The sequence below is a fragment of the Balaenoptera acutorostrata genome, chromosome 7 (assembly GCF_949987535.1).
Source record: "Balaenoptera acutorostrata chromosome 7, mBalAcu1.1, whole genome shotgun sequence".
Lineage (NCBI taxonomy): Eukaryota > Metazoa > Chordata > Mammalia > Artiodactyla > Balaenopteridae > Balaenoptera > Balaenoptera acutorostrata.
Window position 1 is genome coordinate 81,418,074 of NC_080070.1, and position 22,297 is coordinate 81,440,370.

At 37.4% G+C, this 22,297-nt stretch overlaps 1 protein-coding gene and 1 long non-coding RNA gene across 4 annotated transcripts in view; one reads left to right on the forward strand and one right to left on the reverse strand.

The window, feature by feature from the left end:
• The window catches only part of LOC130708632 (uncharacterized), a 63,801-nt gene extending 53,925 nt beyond the window's left edge, over positions 1-9,876 (reverse strand). For both annotated transcript variants that reach the window (XR_009008907.1, XR_009008908.1), the window contains exon 1: positions 9,745-9,876. This is a non-coding gene — a long non-coding RNA (uncharacterized LOC130708632). The remainder of the gene's footprint in view (positions 1-9,744) is intronic.
• SEMA3A (semaphorin 3A) overlaps positions 1-22,297 on the forward strand; it is a 495,018-nt gene that overhangs the window by 417,081 nt on the left and 55,640 nt on the right. The gene's annotated exons all lie outside the window — the stretch shown is intronic.

Genomic DNA, 22,297 nt, shown 5'->3' on the forward strand with positions numbered 1-22,297 from the left:
TTGACCTGTCCTGTAATGACAAAATATTTTTTAAAATTGTCTTTTTCCCAAACCTTTTCAATTTTATAGAAATCCATTGGGAAAAAAATCTGTATTGAGTCCTTAAGGTTTAAATATAATCAAAATCAATATCCAAATTATTACCTCAAGAGTATGTGCATTATATGTGTGTATATATGCATGTATAACCATTATGAGGTAATGAAAAATTCTTCTATGAAATTATTTCCTTCATGAAATTCCTCTGATTTTCTCAAATAACAAATCGTCTAGTCTGTTCATACAGTAGTTTATACTTAACATAATTTAAAAACATAATGTAAATGATAAAAGGACAGTTTATGATGATGGATGGGTATGAACTTATTTGTTTAGAACCTAATACAAGGAATCACTTGTAAATATTTCAGCTTCCTGCATTTAAGACATAATAAATAGTCCAAAATTATAGAAATGCCTACAAATATTATAGTTGAGGTAACTGTATTAAATCTAAATTATTATATCAAAATATTTCTAATCTATATTTATCATGATAAAACACAGACCTATAAATCATTATACATTGTACCTGTAAATGAAAGGACATCATTATACAACTCTCAAAATCTGCAATGGAAAAGGTCACTCTAATATACAATGAGTAAAGCACATAATTATATCATTCCCATATTTAAATATTGAAGAACTCTTCTTTTACAAGCAATTAATAAAAAAGACCACATACTTACAAGATCAGAGAGTGGAAATAGACCACATTTTAGTAGATAAGTATCAAATTGTAAGTAATGATGACAAATAGTCATATGAACTCATGATAGATCCATTTGGTTTAAATTAGATTAATATTCCAATCACTCTCCTTAAAACCTACTTTGTGCTCAACACTATGTTTCTGTAATTTGAGAAATTCACCAAAATAGAGAAATGATTGTAAGATATACATGATAGAAATAAATCAATCAGCAGGACAGAAAGACAAAACCAAAATACAGCAATATGTATTTTCTTAAAAAAAAATCAAAAACTAAATATTTATTACCAATTTACTTTCCAAACATAGTTCTACAGCATGTAGGCAATTACAATATGAAAAAGTTCCTATTTGAATACAAGAAGTTAAAAACGATAATATTTAAGTAAAAAGAACATAACGTGCTATCTAGATATAGAAAATCAACCATACATTGAAGATTTTATCAGATCAAATTTGCTTCTCTATGAAAATCTAAGTAATGTTTGGAGCTCAGACTCAGTTATATTGTTCAAATTTCTCCATTTTGCTGCAGTTTGAATGTAAGATTAAGCCATAAAGATAAGTATTAGTAAAGAAAAAAAGTAAATGTTTTTATTCACCACCTGTAATAATAATTTACAGGCTGTATTTTCTTAATTTGTCTTAATCCTTATACGTGCCTTAGCTCACCTTAGCCGAAAGTTAGTAAAAACATACTATTTTTTGTTTCAGGAGGCATAGAAGTATTTTTAAATTATTTTTCTATGAAAAATTTCAAATACACGTAAGCTGAAAGAATTTGACAGTGATACGTATTTGTCCTCAATCTATATTCTACAAATTTATAATTTTCTATAATTTATCACATAGCTATCCATCCATTCCTCTTCATCCATCAACCATCTTTTTTTATGAATTCAAAGTAGATCTCAGACACCATCACACCATTCTCATATGATTAACAATGATATGAGCTCAATATTTGTGTATTTTTTCTATTCAGATGAAATTTATATACAATGAAATGCACTAATCTTAAGTGTAGTACTCACTGAGTTGTGGCAAATGATATACTCCTGTACCCCAAATGCCAATCAAGGTCAGAAACACCTCAGGAAGTTTTCTCCTGCCCTTTCCTAATTGTTCCCTACACCCTTGTTCCCAGAGGAATCCACTATTCTGAATTTTACATAATAGATTACTCTTGCCTATTCTAGAAACTCACATAAATGGAATTATACAATAGATGCTCCTTTGTTTAAATGTTTTTGAAATTCATCCATGTCATTGCATCTATCAGTAATTTGTTTGTTTTTATTTCTGAGAAGTATTTAACTGTATGGCTACACCACATTGTGTTATCTGTTCTCCTGTTGATACACACCTCAGCTTAAAAAAGCTGCTGTAGCCATTCTTGTTCAAGTATGGTTGTGGGCATAAGCTTTCAGGTCTCTCAATTAAATAGCAATTAGTGGAATGGCTGGTTCATAGGGTAGATATATGTTTGGTTTTATAAGAAACTGCCAGACCAATTTATATTCCAACTAAAACTGTATGAAGGAGAATGTTAAACAGGAGATTGGGAGAGGAGGAGTCAAGATGGCGGTGTGGGAAGACGCGGAGGTAGGGTTTCCCCACAACCAAGGTGCCTGCTGGCCACGGTTGGGGGACTCTGACACCCAAGGAGACGGGAGGAACACCAGTAGGACGTAGGGGGACTGAGGGGTGGAGGAGAAGTGGAGGCCAGACAGGATCGGCACCCCTGAGGCTGGGGAAATCAGGAGAGGCAGGTGGGAGGGGCCCTCCGGGAGGAGCGGGAGAGGAGCGGAGGGTGATTGCCCCACCCACTCGGACCCGAAGAGCCTGCTGAGCTCCCAGGCCAGTCCCCTGCCCTCCAAGGTCCCCTCCAGACCGCGTGGGTCCTTGAGGGCATAGGAGGGAGGCTGGGGAGATCAGGAGAGGCAAGTGGGAAGAGCAGGAGAGGAGTGGAGGGCGATTACCCCACCCACTCAAGCCCAGGAAGCCTGCTGGGCTCCCAGGTGGCTTGCAGGATCTTGGTTCACAAGCCTGGGGTCGGGTCAAAGCTCCTGTGGTGGGAGCTCCAAGTCCAAAGCACTGGACTAACAGAGAACCTCAGACCCCAAGGGATATTCATTGGAGTGAGGTCTCACAGAGTTCCTCGTCTCAGCACCAAGACCCAGCTCTGCCCAATAGCCTACAAACCCCAGTGTTGGACGCCTCAGGCCAAACAACCAGTAAGACAGGAACACAATCCCACTCATAAAAAAAATTAAAAAATAAAAATAAGACTGCAAAACAATATGTCACAAATGAAGGAGCAAGGTAAAAACCTACAAGACCAAATAAATGAAGAGGAAATAGGGAATCTACCAGAAAAAGAATTCAGAGTTATGATAGTAAAGATGATCCAGAATCTCGGAAATAGAATGGAGGCACAGATTGAGGAAATACAAGAAATGTTTAACAAGATCTAGAAGAACTAAAGAACAAACAGAGATGAACAACACAGTAACCGAAATGAAAAATACACTAGAAGGAATCAATAACAGAATAACTGAGGCAGAAGAATGAATAAGTGAGCTGGAAGACAAAATGGTGGAAATAACTGCCGAGGAGCAGAATAAAGAAAAAAGAATGAAAAGAATTGAAGACAATCTCAGAGACCTCTGCGACAACACTAAACGAACCAACATTCGAATTATAGGGGGTCCCAGAAGAAGAAGAGAAAAAGAAAGGGTCTGAGAAAATATTTGAAGAGATTATAGTTGAAAACTTCCCTAACACAGGAAAGGAAATAGTCAATCAAGTCCAGGAAGCACAGAGAGTCCCATACAGGATAAACCCTAGGAAAAACACACCAAGGCATATATTAATCAAACTATCAAAAATTAAATTCAAAGAAAAAATATTAAAAGCAGCAAGGGAAAAACAAAAAATAACATACAAAGGAATCCCCATAAGGTTATCAGCTGATTTTTCAGTGGAAACTCTGCAGGCCAGAAGGGAATGGCAAGATATATTTAAAGTGATGAAAAAGAAAAACCTACAACCAAGATTACCCAGGAAGGATGTGATTCAGATTCGGTGGAGAAGTCAAAAGCTTTTCAAACAAGCAAAAGCTAAGAGAATTCACCACCACCAAACCAGCTTTACAACAAATGCTAAAGAAACTTCTCTAGGCAGGAAACACAAGAGAAGAAAAAGACCCACAAAAACAATCTCAAAACAATTAAGAAAATGGTAATAGGAACATACATATCAATAATAACCTTGAATGTAAATGGATTAAATGCCCCAACCAAAAGACACAGACTGGCTGAATGGACACAAAAACAATACCCATATATGTGCTGTCTACAAGAGACCCACTTCAAACCTAGGGACACATACAGACTGAAAGTGAAGGGATGGAAAAATATACTCCATGCAGATGGAAATCAAAAGAAAGCTGGAGTAGCAATACTCGTATCAGATAAAATAGACTTTAAAATAAAGGCTGGGGCCTTCCCTGGTGGCGCAGTGGTTGAGAATCTGCCTGCCAATGCAGGGGACATGGGTTTGAGCCCTGGTCTGGGTAGATCCCACATGCCGCAGAGCGACTAGGCCCGTGAGCCACAATTGCTGAGCCTGTGCGTCTGGAGCCTGTGCTCCGCAACAAGAGAGGCCATGATAGTGAGAGGCCCGCGCACCGCGATGAAGAGTGGCCCCCTCTCGCCGCAACTGGAGAAAGCCCTCGCACAGAAATGAAGACCCAACACAGCCATAAATAAATAAAGAGAACTTTAAAAAAAAAAAAAAAAAGACTGTTACAACAGATAAGGAGGGACACTACATAATGACCAAAGGATCAATCCAAGAAGAAGATATAACAATTATAAATGTTTATGCACCCAACATAGGAGTACCTCAATACATAAGGCAAATGCTAACAGCCATAAAAGGGGAAATTGACAGTAACATAGTCGTAGTAGGGGACTTTACACCCTACTTACACTAATGGACAGATCCTCCAAAGAGAAAATAAATAAGGAAACACAAGCTTTAAATAACACAATAGACCAGATAGATCTAATTGATATTTATAGAACATTCCACCCAAAAGTGGCAGAATACACTTTCTTCTCAAGTGCATATGGAACATTCTCCAGGATAGATCACATCTTGGGTCACAAATCAGGCCTCGGAAAATTTAAGAAAATTGAAATCATATCAAGCATCTTTTCTGAGCACAACTCTATGAGACTGAAAATCAGTTACAGGAAAAAAACTGTAAAAAACACAAATACATGGAGGCTAAACAGTTCACTACTAAATAACCAAGAGATCACTGAAGAAATCAAAGAAGAAACAAGAAATACATAGAAACAAATGACAATGCAAACACGACAACCCAAAACCTATGGGCCACAGCAAAAGCAATTCTATGAGGGAAGTTTATAGGGATACAATATCACCTCAAGAAACAAGAAAAATCTCAAATAAACAATCTAACCCTACACTTAAAACAACTAGAGAAGGAAGAACAAAGAAAACCCGAAGTCAGTAGAAGGAAAGAAATCATAAAGATCATAAAGATCAGAGCAGAAATAAATGAAATAGAAATGAAGAAAACAATAGTAAAGATCAATAAAACTAAAAGATGGTTCTTTGAGAAGATAAACAAAATTGATAAACCCTTAGCCAGACTCATCAAGAAAAAAAGGGAGAGGATGCAAATCAATAAAATTAGAAATGAAAAAGGAGAAATCACAACTGACACTGCAGACATACAGAGGATTATAAGAGACTACTGCAAACATCTATACGCCAATACAATGGACAACCACGAAGAAATGGACAAATTCTTGGAAAGGTACTACAACTTTCCAAGGCTGATCCAGGAAGAATTAGAAAATATAAACAGACCTCTCACAAGTAATGAAATTGAAACTGTAATTAAAAATCTTCCAACAAACAAAAGCCCAGGACCAGATGGCTTCACAGGTGAATTCTATCAAACATTTTGAGAAGAGCTGACACCCATCCTTCTCAAACTCTTCCAAAAAATTGCAGAGGGAGAAACACTCCCAAATTCATTGTACGAAGCCACCATCACCCTGATACCAAAACCAGAAAAAGATATCACAAAAAAAGAAAATTATAGACCAGTATCACTGATGAACACAGATGCAAAAATCCTGAACAAAATACTAGCAAACAGGGGCTTCCATGGTGGCGCAGTGGTTGAGAATCTGCCTGCTAATGCAGGGGACATGGGTTCGAGCCCTGGTCTGGGAAGATTCCCACATGCAGTGGAACAACTAGGCCTGTGAGCCACAACTACTGAGCCTGTGCGTCTGGAGCCTGTGCTCTGCAACAAGAGAGGCCACGATAGTGAGAGGCCCATGCACCGCGATGAAGAGTGGCCCCCACTTGCTGCAACTAGAGAAAGCCCTAGCACAGAAACAAAGACCCAACATAGCAATCAATCAATCAATAAATCTTTAAAAAAAAAAAAACTAGCTAACAGAATCCAGCAACACATTTAAAGTATCATACATCATGATCAAGTGGGATTTATCCCAGGGATGTAAGGATTCTTCAATATATGCAAATCAATCAATGTGATACACCACATTAACAAATTAAGAAAGTAAAACCATATGATTATCTCAATAGTTGCAGAAAAAGCTTTTGACAATATTAAACACCCATTTATGATAAAAACTCTCCAGAAAATGGGCATAGAGGGAAACTACCTCAACATAATAAAGGCCATATATGACAAACCCACAGCAAGCATCACACTCAATGGTGAAAAACTGAAAGCATTTCCACTAATCAGGAACAAGACAAGGATATCCACTCTCGCCACTCTTATTCAACATAGTTTTGGAAGTCCTAGCCACAGCAATCAGAGAAGAAAAAGGAAAAGAATATAAATTGGAAAAGAAGAAATAAAATTGTCACTGTTTGCCAATGACATGATACTATACATAGAAAATCCAAACATGCCACCAGAAAACTACTAGAACTAATAAGTGAATTTGCTAAGGTTGCAGGATACAAGATTAATGCACAGAAATATCTGGCATTCCTATACACCAACAATGAAAAATCAGAAAGAGAAATTAAGGAAACACTCCCATTTACCATTGCAACAAAAAGAATAAAATACCTAGGAATAAACCCACCTAAGGAGGCGAAAGGCTTGTACTCAGAACACTATAAGACACTGATGAAAGAAATCAAAGATGACATAAACAGATGGAGAAATATACCATGTTCTGGATTGGAAGAATCAATATGGTGAAAATGACTATACTATGCAAAGCAATCTACAGATTCAGTGCAATCCCTGTCAAACTACCAATGGCATCCTTCACAGAATTAGAACCAAAAAGTTCACAATTCTTAGGAAACAAAAGACCCCGAATAGCCAAAGCAATCTTGAGAAAGAAAACCAGAGTTGGAAGAATCAGGCTCCCCGACTTCGAACTATACCACAAAGCTACAGTAATCAAGACACTATGGTACTGGCACAAAAACAGAAATATAGATCAATGGTACAGGATAGAATGCCCAGAGATAAACCCATGCACATATGGGCATCTAACTTACAACAAAGAAAAGAATATGTGATGGAGAAAAGACAGCCTGTTCAGTAAGTGGTGCTGGGAAAACTGGACAGCTACATGTAAAAGAATGAAATTAGAACACTACCTACATCATACACAAAACTGAAGTCCAAATGGATTAATGACTTAAATGTAACACCAGACACCATAAAACTCTTAGAGGAAAACATAGGAAAAACACTCTTTGACATAAACCACAGCAAGATCTTTTTTGACCCACCTCCTAGAGTAATGGAAATAAAAACAAAAATAAACAAATGGTACTTAATTAAACTTACAAGCTTTTGCACAGCAAAGGAAACCATAAACAAGACCAAAAAAGAACCCTCAGAATGGGAGAAAATATTTGCAAATGAAACAGCAGACAAAGGATTAATCTCCAAAATATACAAACAGCTCGTGGAGCTCAATATCAAAAAAACAAATAATCCAGTTAAAAAATGAGCAGAAGACCTAAATAGACATTTCACTAAGGAAGACATACATATGGCCAAGAGGCACATGAAAAGATGCTCAACATCACTAATTATGAGAGAAATGCAAATCAAAACTACAGTGAGGTATCACCTCACACCGGTCAGAATGGCCATTATCAAAAAATCTAGAAACAATAAATGCTGGAAAGGGTGTGGTGAAAAGGGAAACTTCCTACACTGTTGGTGGGATTGTAAGTTGATACAGCCACTATGGAGAATAGTATGGAGGTTCCTTAAAAAATAAAAATAGAACTACCATATGATCCACCTATCCCACTACTGGGCACATACCCTGAGAAAATCATAATTCAAAAAGAGACATGTACCACAATGTTCATTGCAGCACTATTTACAATAGCCAGGACATGGAACCAACCTAAATGTCCATCGACAGATGAATAGATAAAGAAGATGTGGCTCATATATACAATGGAATGTTACTCAGCCATAAAGAGAAACGAAACTGAGTTATTTGTAGTGAGGTGGATGGACCTAGAGTCTGTCATACAGAGTGAAGTAAGTCAGAAAGAGAAAAACAAATACGGTATGCTAACACATATGTATGGAATCCAAAAAAAAAATGGTACTGATGAACATAGTTGCAGGGCAGGAATAAAGAGTTAGACATAGAAAATGGACTTGAGGACATGGGGTGGGAGGGCAAAGCTGGGGCGAAGTGAGAGTAGCGTCAACATAGATAACACTACCGAATGTAAAATAGTTGGCTGACGGGAAGCAGCAGCATAGCACAGGGAGATGGGCTCGGTGCTTTGCGATGACCTAGAGGAGTGGGATAGGGAGGAGGGGAAGGAGGCTCAAGAGGGAGGGGATATGGGGACATGTGTATGCATATGGCTGATTCGCTTTGTTGCGTAGCATCAACTAACAGAGTATTGTGAAGCAATTATACTCCAATAAAGATCTATTAAAAATTAAAAAAAAAAAACAGTGGATTGCCGTAAACAAACTGAATGTTGATGAAGTCACTTTTGGCATTATGTAGAAGAAAAAATGTAGGAAGGTAAGACTGATAGCAAGAAACTCAGAAAGCTATTAAAGTGTGGGAAAACTTTAAGGACCTAAACTAAGACATGAATTAAAAAAAAAATGTGTTCAGTTGAGTTTAAGTTAGTTAGAATGTAAAGGGTAATGTACTATCTTAAGAAGCAGAGAGGATTTGAAGATGAATGACAAAGCCCTGCCTCAAAAGAACTTTGTGAAGAAACATCCTATATCGTAAAGAATAATTTAGGGCAGATGAGATGGTATAACTACTTTAATTGAAGTCTAAACAAAATATTGTGGAAACCCAGAAGACAAATTTCCACTGGAAGAATATAAAGAAAGTACTTTTGGAAAATACTAGAAAAGGATCTTGAAAATTTGGCATGATTCTTCATAGAGAATTTGCATGAAAGAGTGAAAGTTCTGAGAATCCAGAGTGATAAGAGAGGAGGATACAGAGGGAAATGCAATGGGAGGTGAGCCTAGAATTATACAGGGGGGCACTGGATAGTGAAGACCTTGAATGCCTTTTAAAGGAGTCTGAAGTGGTAGAAAGCATCAAGGTTTTCCACTAATTTTTTATTAAAGTTAAAAGCTGATCTCTTTATTAAAATAGTAAATAATAATCAAATAGTGTATGTGTATATGCAGCCTAGAGACATATTACAAAAATTACAAAATACATAGATATAAATATTTGATGCTGCTTGATGCAGTAAAAAAACTCAGCTCTTGTTCACATCCTAGCTTTGCCAGTTTCTAGTTTGCATTTTGAGCATTTGTTGAGTCTTAATGTCAGAGTTTCTTTCTGGGATGAGTGTGGCTTAAAATAATGTATAAGAAGGACAAGGAAGGGGCAAAATAAATAGTACTTTTTATTTTCACTTACCATTTGTGCTCATCTTCCATTCTAATCAGCCCTTCTCTCTTTCCTGGCATGATTAATTTTGAACCTTTCTTCGGGTTAAACTATCCCAAGGGCTGTGCATAGTTTCCCAGCCAGCTAAGCATCAAAAGTTTTTCCAGGCCTGTTCCTTGGCAGCCAGAGGTTTTTCTATTCCACAGCCAAAAATGATATATCCATTATGCTTAGGCTGTTAGCTAAGAATGCGAGATGACCTTATGCTGCATTCCCTGCATTCCCAATGTGCTGGAAGTTCCCATTCATGGTCTTCTGATTCTTGGGGGCCTTTTTTCCCCCTTATGTTGCATCAAAGCTGAAAGGGGAAGAAACTAGTCACTATGGCTGCTATCCTGGTGCACTGGCCTTCATCTGGTGAGGATTTTTCCGCATCAGCAACTTGTAAGTATTTTGAAGTCTAAGGCTGTGATACTGGAAATATTTTTTTTAATTGTAAAAATGAAGTTATACGATTTACATAATTTACAATTGGTCTTTGTTCTTCTCAGTTGTCTTTAACAGGTTTATAGCTTTCTTATCAGCTGGCTTCTGATTCAGCTTGCTTTCATTAGCAATCTAAGTTTCTGTTACGATTAACTTTTTTTTTCCCTTTTTTTTTTTGGTGGCACCACGCGGCTTGCAGGATATTAGTTCCCTGACCAGGGATCGAACCCGGGCCCCCAGCAGTAGAAACATGGAGTTTTAGCCACTGGACCGCCAGGGAATTCCCACCATTAACTTTTAAACATATATTTACATTGGATATTTCTCAAAGTTTTATAAACAGTGTTCTAAAATAATAACAGCTAGCAATTTTGAAGCCCTGTGATACAGTGATATAGATAGGGAGGGAGGGAGATGTTGAATAGATAGATAGACAGACAGACATATATGTATGTGTAGGTGTAGATGTATATATATTTTCTAATGTAATTCTCCCAGCACCCCTCAGAGGCATGTGCTTCTGGCAGATAAAGAAACTGAGGCTAGTTGACGTTAATTCATTTTTTGAAGTTAAAAGTCTAGTGACTGGGAGAAGCCTCGTTTCTATCCAGTTCTCTTTGACTCCTATCACAGAACAGTTTTTATATATGTACAATGAAGTAAGAATTTGTTTATTTTTATGTTGTTAATTCAAGGTGTATATTTAGTAAGGATTTTCCTTCCTACATAGTCATAATGTCAGTGAAATCACCTTTTAAGTGTGAAGAGAACAAGAGTGTATATGTTTTTTTGTGAACTATGTGAATTTTCACGCTTTCCTGTCCTCTCATAGATGGTGTCAGGATTGATTCACAGAGTTAGATAATTAGGGCTGTTCTTCTGCAGTGGGTTTTTTTCCCTTCTGTTCTGGTCTGGAACCCCCTAACAAGCTTTTACAAGAGGATTGTCTGAATGTTTCACGGTGTGAAACTAACTATTCCTCTTAAAGTTGCACAAGAGAGTTTATAATCATTAATTCCAACCTCTATCCAGATGAACTATCTGTAATTTATGTCCTAGAAAACCAATATATGTCCTACCTTTTAAATTTATAGGTACTCCAAAAGCCTTAATTAATCATCCAGTAGATTTGATTCATTTTCAGAAAAAATATTTCTACAATTTTAGTTGGATGTTCTTGTTCTTTGGGGATTGTCAGTGGAAGGGAGAAGTCCAGTCAAATGCTGGTCAGAATTTTGCCATACTAGCGAATCCGATTGATCCTAATGCTGAGAGCAGCAAAATGTGTTCATTATTTAAATAAGCTCAAGCTGCCAAATGAATCATAAAGGCAGCCATATGTCTCGTGCCAAGATGTCATTTTCATTAAGTGTGAGATTGCACCTGAAGGACAGTTTAATTTGCAGGTGCTAAAAATATTTCGACAGAGTCGTACTGTTACAAGTAGCAGGTGGTGCCCAAACGTGAATTTGGCAAGAAATGCCATCTGTGGGATGAGGTGTAGAAGAATGTGAAGGGGGTGGTAACAGAGATAAAGGGGGAAAGAAAAGAAGTGTATTTACTTACCATTTATTGCTATTATCATGATTAAAGATTCCATGCTTCACATAATAGCATTGGCCCAAGAGTATTAAATATGATTATTTGTTCAGCTTCTACCCTGTGCTCAGGGACATTGCAAAAGTAGCACAGTACCTGTAAAGACAGAGTTTCTTCCCCGAAGGCATACCATTTAAGCTATCCAGATGAGAGAATATTTCCAACTCTATTTACCCTTTGTAGTGTTTACATTGCAGTTGTGTACTGGCAAGATTAATGCACTTTGATCTTGCTTAAATGGATTTTGCCCTTTTCTTTTGATGTTCAGCTTTTAATACACATCCACATCAACTTCCTGCTTCACATTGCAAGAAATATATTCAAATTGTACAAGCTCAAAGATTTTGTTAAATCATTGTCACTTGGGATTTTGTGAACTTTACAGAGTAGAGAACTGTACAGAGTTGCAATGTGGAGAGGTATCTAGGGGCATTGTAACTGTTTACATTATTAAAACATCTGTAAATATGTGTCTGTTAGTTTCAATGGACTTGGGCCATATTGAAATCAGGAATTTGTGTCTGAGGACTGGAAATAGACAATCTCTGATTTAATGGGTTACAGAACACAAATTTTAAAAGAAAAAAACTAGTGGGTTTGGGTTTTTCATTTCTGCTTGCCATTTGCTGGGAGTAACTGGAAGTAGAATAACTTCCTTTGTGAATACCATGAATTTTCTTAGATTCCTAAGGAGAACTAATAAAGTAGGTCAATCTGAATGAATTTTGGTAAAACTTCCATATGGAGTTTTTGATCACACAGCAAGTTATTGAATTGCTTGAAGTTTCTCAGGACAGTGGTAATCTCTGACCCCTAACATATGCATTGATCTTAGCTTCATAAAATGGACAGACATGCTTTCTGTGATTTTAATCCTATTGATGAAATCTAATTTTGAAAAATTACAAACAGATAATCTTTTTTTACTGCATTAATTACCTAATACAAAAGGATGCAATCAGAAAAAGAAAGCTTCTTCCAAGTTCAAAGAACATTTATAACATTTCAGAAGAACATTTTGAAAACCCACTATTGCATAATAACTCTTAGAAATAGTTGCAATTTAAAGCATGTCTAAGCATTTCTTTAACCAGGAGCCTTTGTTAAAGCTATGCTGAGTTCTATTCATCCCCAAAGCTTCAATAAACTATGTCAAAAAGCAAGAAAATGTGATTCTTTAAAAAAAAAAACAAAACCTTACACATTTTAGTTCAGCAAATTCTTTCGTTTATTAATTAATTCATTCATTTATTTAGGAGTGATGTTCTGTTTCAGAAATTATACTTATACTGGAAGAACTAGGAAAATATAGAGAGACCAGCTTACAAGAATAGAGGGGAAAGAAAACAAATTATTAAATAGAGTTTTATGGATTCTGATTGAGGAATATGCACCAGGTGCCAGGGAACAGTTTGTATATTAAAAGGTGGTAGACCATACAAGGTGGTTTGGAGAAGGTGAGGCCAGAAGCAGGGAGAACATTGAATGTGGCTGCCAGGAGAGAAGAGATAAGGGCCTACATTTGGGTAGCTGCAGTGAGATAGATTCAAAATAAATTTTTAGTATATATAGAAGCTGAAGGTAAGAGAGGGAGAAATATAGGACAAATGCTTATCATAACAAATATGAAGATGAACATAATAGAAAAAGAATTAAGTGATATAGAAGAGGTAGAAGCAAACTTTCCTCCATGTTCTGTGAGATAAATGCCTGTGAAGATCGTGGATGTGTTGTCTTCTAGAATGATATGCAGGTTCACTAAGGGGCTAAAGAAGGGAAACTGTGGTCAGTTCTACTGGAAGGTAAGTCGAGGTTAGTTCGTGGATGATGTGGATTGCCCTTAGTTTATTTTCTATATCAGAGACAGTGTGAATAATGAAACTGACAAGGTTTCCCACTTTCCTCTTGTGCTAGAAAGTTCTGAACCAAAACTGTGGTCCATCTTAAGCAGGTGTATTGATGAATGTAGTATCTCCTTTTAGCCCTGTTACTGGCCCAGAGTAATATCAGCCCTATTGCCCTTTCTGCTTGCCACATCTTAATTTATGCTACTTTGTCATATCCTATGACACTTGAAATCTGTTCTGGAAAATATATGGTGTAAATGCATTTGTATTTCTTTCTGTAGCACTGCATGGATGATGGCTTAGAAGAAATAGATAATACATGTGGAAGACCAGTTAGATGATTCCAAAAATATAACTGTTAAGTGAAAAGAACAAGAATTGTGCTGGCAAATTTAAGACTATAAAACAGGGAGAAGAAGTGAAAACAATAGCAGGAATAAGTTTGATAATAGATTTAGAGTAGAGAACAGAAGTCCTGCAGGAGATGGGGGCAATGTAAGGTAAAAACACATTTTATATCTAGGTGCCGCTCTTGACATTAACCAAAATGGAACGGGAAGAGCAGAAACAGTTTTTAAGGAAAAGTTGACAAGTTCTTTGCTAAGCATGACGAATTAAAGTTGCAGTGAGATTTCTAGAAATCTCAAATCTAGAAAATTTTAGCCAAAATTTTGAAGTGCAGAATTGGATGCAGGAAGAAAAGAAAGGTTTATATAGTTTGGTGATACTTCAAGCATTATAAGTGAATAAATCCCCAAAGAAAAAAACTTTAAAAATAAAGAAAATTAAGAATATTAAAATAATGGAAGCAATACCAGGAGATAACTTTATTTATAGGAGTAGAAAGAAATAAAAGTGCCCCCACAAAATTTAAGGAATGTCTATATTTAGGGATTTAGGAAAAGAGCGTCCTAAAGGAAATTATGAAGATTTGATTATTAACAATTCAGGCTCAGACACAAAAAAGCCACAAACCAGAGAAGCAATAAAAATTTGGGGGAAGATCTGAATATTTCATTGTGTCAACGGCTAAAGACAAAGGAAGATGAGTACCAATTTGCTGATTTGGTGGTTTCTGTTGTTTCTCATTAAGGACACTACCAATGGTGAAAGTTGCCAAAATCTATAGACAGCAAAGAGTTGAGAAGCAAGTGGTAACTGGGGCAGGGAGTATATGTACTCTCCAAGAAGTTCTATGGCTTAATGGGTGCAAAAAGCCACAATAGATTCCATGGAGTGTCCGTGGAAGTTTTCTGGTTTTCTTTTTCTTTCTCAGGATAAAAAGACTTAAAAGATTGACCATTCAACAAAAGATTGCCTTCTTCCCTTCATTTTACAGCTCCCCAGTTGCTAGATTTCTTCCTGCTTTTCATCACTTTTCTCAGGGCTCCATTCTATCCTCTTTTATCTTTTTATTCTATACCCTCCTAATCACCCCATTGACTTTACTTTTAAATAGCTTCAACTATAGGCCTCTTTTCTTTTCTAAGCTCTTTTTTAAAAAAATTTTTGCATTTTATTTTACTTTTTTTTTATACAGCAGGTCCTTATTAGTGATCACTTTTATACACATCACTGTATACCTGTCAATCCCAATCGCCCAGTTCATCACACCACCACCCCACACTCACCGCCTCTTCCCCCCCTTGGTGTCCATATGTTTGTTCTCTACATCTGTGTCTCAATTTCTGCCCTGCAAACCCGTTCATCTGTACCATTTTTCTAGGTTCCACATATATGCATTAATATCCAATACTTGTTTTTCTCTTTCTGACTTACTTCACTCTGTATGACAGTCTCTAGATTCATCCACGTCTCTACAAATGACCCAATTTCATTCCTTTTCATGGCTGAGTAATATTCCATTGTATATATGTACCACCTCTTCTTTATCCATTCATCTGTCGATGGGCATTTAGGTTGCTTCCATGACCTGGCTATTGTAAATAGTGCTGCAGTGAACGTTGGGGTGCATGTGTCTTTTTGAATTATGGTTTTCTCTGGGTATATGCCCAGTAGTGGGATGGCTGGGTCATATGGTAGTTCTATTTTTAGTTTTTTAAGGAACCTCCATACTATTCTCCGTAGTGGCTGTATCAATTTACATTCCCACCAACAGTGCAAGAGGGTTCCCTTTTCTCCACACCCTCTCCAGCATTTGTTGTTTGTAGATTTTCTGATGATGCCCATTCTAACTGGTGTGAGGTGATACCTCATTGTAGTTTTGATTTGCATTTCTCTAATAATTAGTGATGTTGAGCAGCTTTGCATGTGCTTCTTGGCCATCTGTATGTCTTCTTTGGAGAAATGCCTATTTAGGTCTTCTGCCCATTTTTGGATTGGCTTGTTTGTATTTTTAATATTGAGCTGCATGAGCTCTTTATATATTTTGGAGACTAATCCTTTGTCCGTTGATTCCTTTGCAAATATTTTCTCCCATTCTGAGGGTTGTCTTTTTGTGTTGTTTATGGTTTTCTTTGCTGTACAAAAGCTTTTAAGTTTCATTAGGTTCCATTTGTTTATTTTTGTTTTTATTATCATTACTCTAGGAGGTGGGTCAAAAAAGATCTTGCTGTGATTTATGTTAAAGAGTGTTCTTCCTATGTTTTCCTCCAAGAGTTTTATAGTGTATGGTCTTACGTTTAGATCTCTAATCCATCTTGAGTTTACTTTTGTGTATGGTGTTAAGGAGTGTTCTTATTTCATTCTTTTACATGTAGCTGTCCAGTTTTCCCAGCACCACTTATTGAAGAGACTGTCTTTTCTCCATTGTATATCCTTGCCTCCTTTGTCATAGATTAGTTGACCATAGGTGCATGGGTTTACCTCTGGGCTTTCTATCTTGTTCCATATATCTGTGTTTCTGTTTTTGTGTCAGTACCACATTGTCTTGATTACTGTAGCTTTGTAGTACAGTCTGAAGTCAGGGAGTCTGATTCCTCCGGCTCCGTTTTTTTCCCTCAAGACTGCTTTGGCTATTCGGGGTCTTTTGTATCTCCATACAAATTTTAAGATTTTTTGTTCTACTTCCATAAAAAATGCCATTGGTAATTTGATAGGGATTGCATTGAATCTGTAGATAGCTTTGGGTAGTATAGTCATTTTTACAATATTGATTCTTCCAATCCAAGAACATGGTATATCTCTCCATCTGTTGGTATCATCTTTAACTTCTTTCATCAGTGTCTTATAGTTTTCTGCATACAGGTCTTTTGTCTCCTTAGGTAGGTTTTTTCCTAGGTATTTTATTCTTTTTGTTGCAATGGTAAATGGGAGTGTTTCCTTAATTTCTCTTTCAGGTTTTTCATCATTAGTGTATAGGAATGCAAGAGACTTCTGTGCATTAATTTTGTATCCTGAAACTTTACCAAATTCATTGATTAGCTCTAATAGTTTTCTGGTGGTGTCTTTAGGATTCTCTATGTATAGTATCATGTCATCTGCAAACAGTGACAGTTTTACTTCTTCACTTCTAAAACTATGTTGAATAATAGTGGTGAGAGTGGACATCCTTGTCTTGTTCCTGATCTTAGGGGAAATGGTTTCAGTTTTTCACCATTGAGAATGATGTTTGCTGTGGGTTTGTTGTATATGGCCTTTATTATGTTGAGGTAGTTTCCCTCTATGCCCACTTTCTGGAGAGTTTTTATCATAAATGGGTATTGAATTTTGTCAGAAGCTTTTTCTGCATCTATTGAGATGATCATATGCTTTTTATTCTTCCATTTGTTAATATGGTTTATCACATTGATTGATTTACGTATATTGAAGAATCCTTGCATCCCTGGGATAAATCCCACTTGATCATGGTGTATGATCCTTTTAATGTGTTGTTGGATTCTGTTTGCTAGTATTTTGTTGAGGATTTTGGCATCTATATTCATCAGTGATATTGCTCTGTAATTGTCTTTTTTTGTAGTATCTTTGTCTGGTTTTGGTATCAGGGTGATGGTGGCCTCATAGAATGAGTTTGGGAGTGTTCCTTCCTCCACAGTTTTTTGGAAGAGTTTGAGAGGGATGGGTGTTAGCTCTTCTCTAAATGTTTGAAAGAATTCACCTGTGAAGCCATCTGGTCCTGGACTTTTGTTTGTTGGAAGATTTTTAATCACAGGTGTAGGAAGGCTATACCTTTCTAAGAATTTGTCCATTTCTTCCAGGTTGTCCGTTTTATTGGCATAGAGTTGCTTGTAGTAGTCTCTTAGGATGCTTTGTATTTCTGCCATGTCTGTTGTAACTTCTCCTTTTTCATTTCTAATTTTATTGATGTGTGTCCTCTCCCTCTTTTTCTTGATGAGTCTGACTAATGGTTTATCAATTTTGTTTATCTTCTCAGAAAACCAGCTTTTAGTTTTATTGATCTTTGCTATTGTTTTCTTTGTTTCTATTTCATTTATTTCTGCTCTCATCTTTCTGATTTCTCTCCTTCTGCTAACTTTGGGTTTTGTTTGTTCTTCTTTCTCTAGTTCCTTTAGGTGTAAGGTTAGATTGTTTATTTGAGATGTTTCTTGTTTCTTGAGGTAGGCTTGTATAGCTATAAACTTCCCTCTTCAACTGCTTTTGCTGCATCCCATAGGTTTTGGATCGTCATGATTTCACTGTCATTTGTCTCCAGGTATTTTTTGGTTTCCTCTTTGATGTCTTCATTGATCTCTTGGTTATTTAGTAACGTATTGTTTAGCCTCCATGTGTTTGTGTCTTTTACGTTTATTTCCCCTGTAATTCATTTCTAATCCCATAGCGTTGTGGTCAGAAAAGATGCTGGATATGATTTCAGTTTTCTTAAATTTACTGTGGCTTGATTTGTGACCCAGGATGTGAACTATCCTGGAGAATATTCTGTGCGCACTTGGGAAGAAAGTGTAATCTGCTGTTTTTGGATGGAACATCCTATAAATATCAATTAAATCTATCTGGTCTATTGTGTCATTTAAAGCTTCTGCTTCCTTATTTATTTTCATTTTGGATGATCTGTCCATTGGTGTAAGTGAGGTGTTAAAGTCCCCCACTATTATTGTGTTACTGTCGATTTCCTCTTTTATAGCTCTTGGCAGTTGCCTTATGTATTGAGGTGCTCCTATGTTGGGTGCATATATGTTTATAATTGTTATATCTTCTTCTTGGATTGATCCCTTGATCATTATGTAGTGTCCTTCCTTGTCTTTTGTAACATTCTTTATTTTAAAGTCTATTTTATCTGACATGAGTATTGCTACTCCAGCTTTCTTTTGATTTCCATTTGCATGGAATATCTTTCTCCATCCCCTCACTTTCAGTCTGGATGTGTCCCTAGATCTGAAGTGGGTCTCTTGTAGACAGCATATAGGTGGGTCTTGTTTTTGTATCCATTCAGCAAGCCCATGTCTTTTGGTTGGAGCATTTAATCCATTCACGTTTAAGGTAATTATCGATATGTATGTTCGTATTACCATTTTCTTAATTGTTTTGGGTTTGTTTTTGTGCGTCTTTTTCTTCTTTTGTGTTTCCCACTTAGAGAAGTTCCTTTAGCATTTGTTGTAGAGCTGGTTTGGTGGTGCTGAATTCTCTTAGCTTTTGCTTGCCTGTAAAGCTTTTGATTTCTCCATCGAATCTGAATGAGATCCTTGCCGGGTAGAGTGATCTTGGTTGTAGGTGCTTCCCTTTCATCACTTTAATTATATCATACCACTCCCTTCTGGCTTGTAGAGTTTCTGCTGAGAAATGAGCTGTTAACCTTATGGGAGTTCCCTTGTATGTTATTTGTTGTTCTTCCCTTGCTGCTTTTAATAATTTTTCTTTGTCTTTAAATTTTGCCAGTTTGATTACTATGTGTGTCGGTGTGTTTCTCCTTGGCTTTATCCTGTATGGGACTCTGCACTTCCTGGATTTGGGTGTCTATTTCCTTTCCCATGTTAGGGAAGTTTTCGACTATAATCTCTTCAAATATTTTCTCGGGTCCTTTCTCTCTGTCTTCTCCTTCTGAGAGACCTATAATGTGAATGTTGTTGTATTTAATGTTGTCCCAGAGGTCTCTTAGGCTGTCTTCATTTCTTTTCATTCTTTTTTCTTTATTCTGTTGCACAGCAGTGAATTCCATCATTCTGTCTTCCAGGTCACTTACCCATTCTTCTGCCTCAGTTATTCTGCTATTGATTCCTTCTAGTGTAGTTTTCATTTCAGTTATTACATTGTTCATCTCTGTTTGTTTGTTCTTTAATTCTTCTAGATCTGTGTGAAACATTTCTTGCATCTTCTCGATCTTTGCCTCCACTCTTTTTCTGAGGTCCTGGATCATCTTCACTATCATTATTCTGAATTCTGTTTTCTGGAAGGTTGCCTATCTCCACTTCATTTAGTTGTTTTTCTGGGGTTTTGTCTTGTTCCTTCATCTCGTACATAGCCCTCTGCCTTCTCATCTTGTCTGTCTTTCTGTGAATGTTGTTTTTGTTCCACAGGCTGCAGGATTGTAGTTCTCCTTGCTTCTGCTCTCTGCCCTCTGGTGGATGAGGCTATCTAAGAGGCTTGTGCAAGTTTCCTGATGGGAGGGACTGGTGGTGGGTAGAGCTGGCTGTTGCTCTGGTGGGCAGAGCTCAGTAAAACTTTAATCTGCTTGACTGCTGATGGGTGGGGCTGGGTTCCCTCCCTGTTGGTTGTTTGGCCTGAGGCAACCCAACACTGGAGCCTACTGGGCTCTTTTGTGGAGCTAATGGCGGACTCTGGGAGGGCTCACACCAAGGAGTACTTCCCAGAACTTCTGCTGCCAGTGTCCTTGTCCCCACGGTGAGCCACAGCCACCTCCCACCTCTGCAGGAGACCCTCCAACACTAGCAGGTAGGTCTGCTCCTTCCCCTGGGTCCCGATGCACACACTACTTTGTGTGTGCCCTCCAAGAGTGGAGTCTCTGTTTCCCCCAGTCCTGTTGAAGTCCTGCAATCAAATCCCACTTGACTTCAAAGTCTGATTCTCTAGGAATTCCTCCTCCCCTTGCCAGATCCTCAGGTTGGGAAGCCTGACATGGGGCTCAGAACCTTCATTCCAGTGGGTGGACTTCTGTGGTATAAGTGTTCTCCAGTCTGTGAGTCACCCACCCACCAGTTATGGGATTTGATTTTACTGTGATTGCACCCCTCCTGCCATCTCATTGTGGCTTCTCCTTTGTCTTTGGATGTGGGGTATCGTTTTTGGTGAGTTCTAGTGTCTTCCTGTTGATGACTGTCCAGCAGCTAGTTGTGATTCTGGTGTTCTCGCAAGAGGGAGTGAGAGCATGTCCTTCTACTCCGCCATCTTGGTTCCTCCCTCTCTAAGCTCTTGTATTTCATGGTCTAAGGGATAACTTCACAAGCATCTGCCTCTAAAGATGCACTAAACTGAGCTAGTCTTCCTTCCACATCTCGTATCTATTCTCCCTCAAGTGTTCCTTCTTGGTAAATGATTCCTATCCCACCAGTTGTTTAAATCGGTCTTTCCTTTAATTTTACCATGATTTTTCTTACTACTTCTCACATCCAGCATCTTATCAGTGAACATAATCCATTGGTTCTACTTTCCCATAATCTCTGCATATGTCTCCTCTATCATACAAGTCCACATCACCATCATTTCTCACCAGTCTTCTAAGTAATTTTCCTGCCTTCATTCTTGCCTCAGTATATATATTTTTCCTACAGCAGCCAGTGATCTTCTTGAAATAGAAACCTGGTAACGTCATTACTAGGTTTAAAATACTTCATTGGTTTCCCTTTTAGCCATTAGGACAATAAACTCCTGAACAATAAACTTCCTTCTTATGCTGGCCTCTGCTTAACTTTCTGTCATCCTCTCTGACCACCTCTCTCTCCTGTTGCACAACATTCTCTGTTGTTTCTGTGACCTTGCACCTGTGTTTCTTCTACCTGGGAAACTCTTATTCTTCAGGTCTTGAATTACATGTCATATCTTCTGAGAAAAACTTTCCCTAATTCCTTCAAAGCAAGATCAGTTGTCCCTTCTATTTCTCACTGCATTCGTTCCAAACTCATTTTTGCTTGTTATGTGCGATTTGATAATTGCTCTGTTTAACTGTTGGTATTCCCTCACAGACAGTAAGCACCATGTAGGCAGAAAACATTTCATCACAGTATCCCCTAATCTTCCACAATTCAGTGCATAGAGTAAATGATTAGGAGATATTTGATAAATGAAAATATAAATGTAAGTGATTACATGAAGAATAGAGATTGCTTATTGGAGAAAAGTTCTGTAGATTATTAGATTGAGAGCAAATAGAGAGAGGCCTTATATATATAATGGAAGGGAAATAATTCTTCCACAGAAAGGAAGAAAAGAACAATTGTGAAGGGTGTGAAGGAAGCAAAAGGAGGGAGTTCTTACTGAATGGCCTTGGTCTCAGCAGTATAACAAATTAGAAAGTCCATCTTTGGTGGGTAGATTGAGAGATGGCACATTAGTTGTTCTGAAGACAATGAGAATGATTTTAAACAGTAGCTGATAATAAGTCTAAGGTGAGCCACTAAAAGTAAATAAAATAATTACTTAGCAACATTAGAATTCTTGTTCAGGATAAATAACTTGAATTTATAGCAAATCCATTTACTACGATTATATGGTTTTCTTTATCCTGGCTTAGGTATGGGGGCAAAGGGAAAAAAAGTTCTGGGGTTTCATAGGCAGGTAAG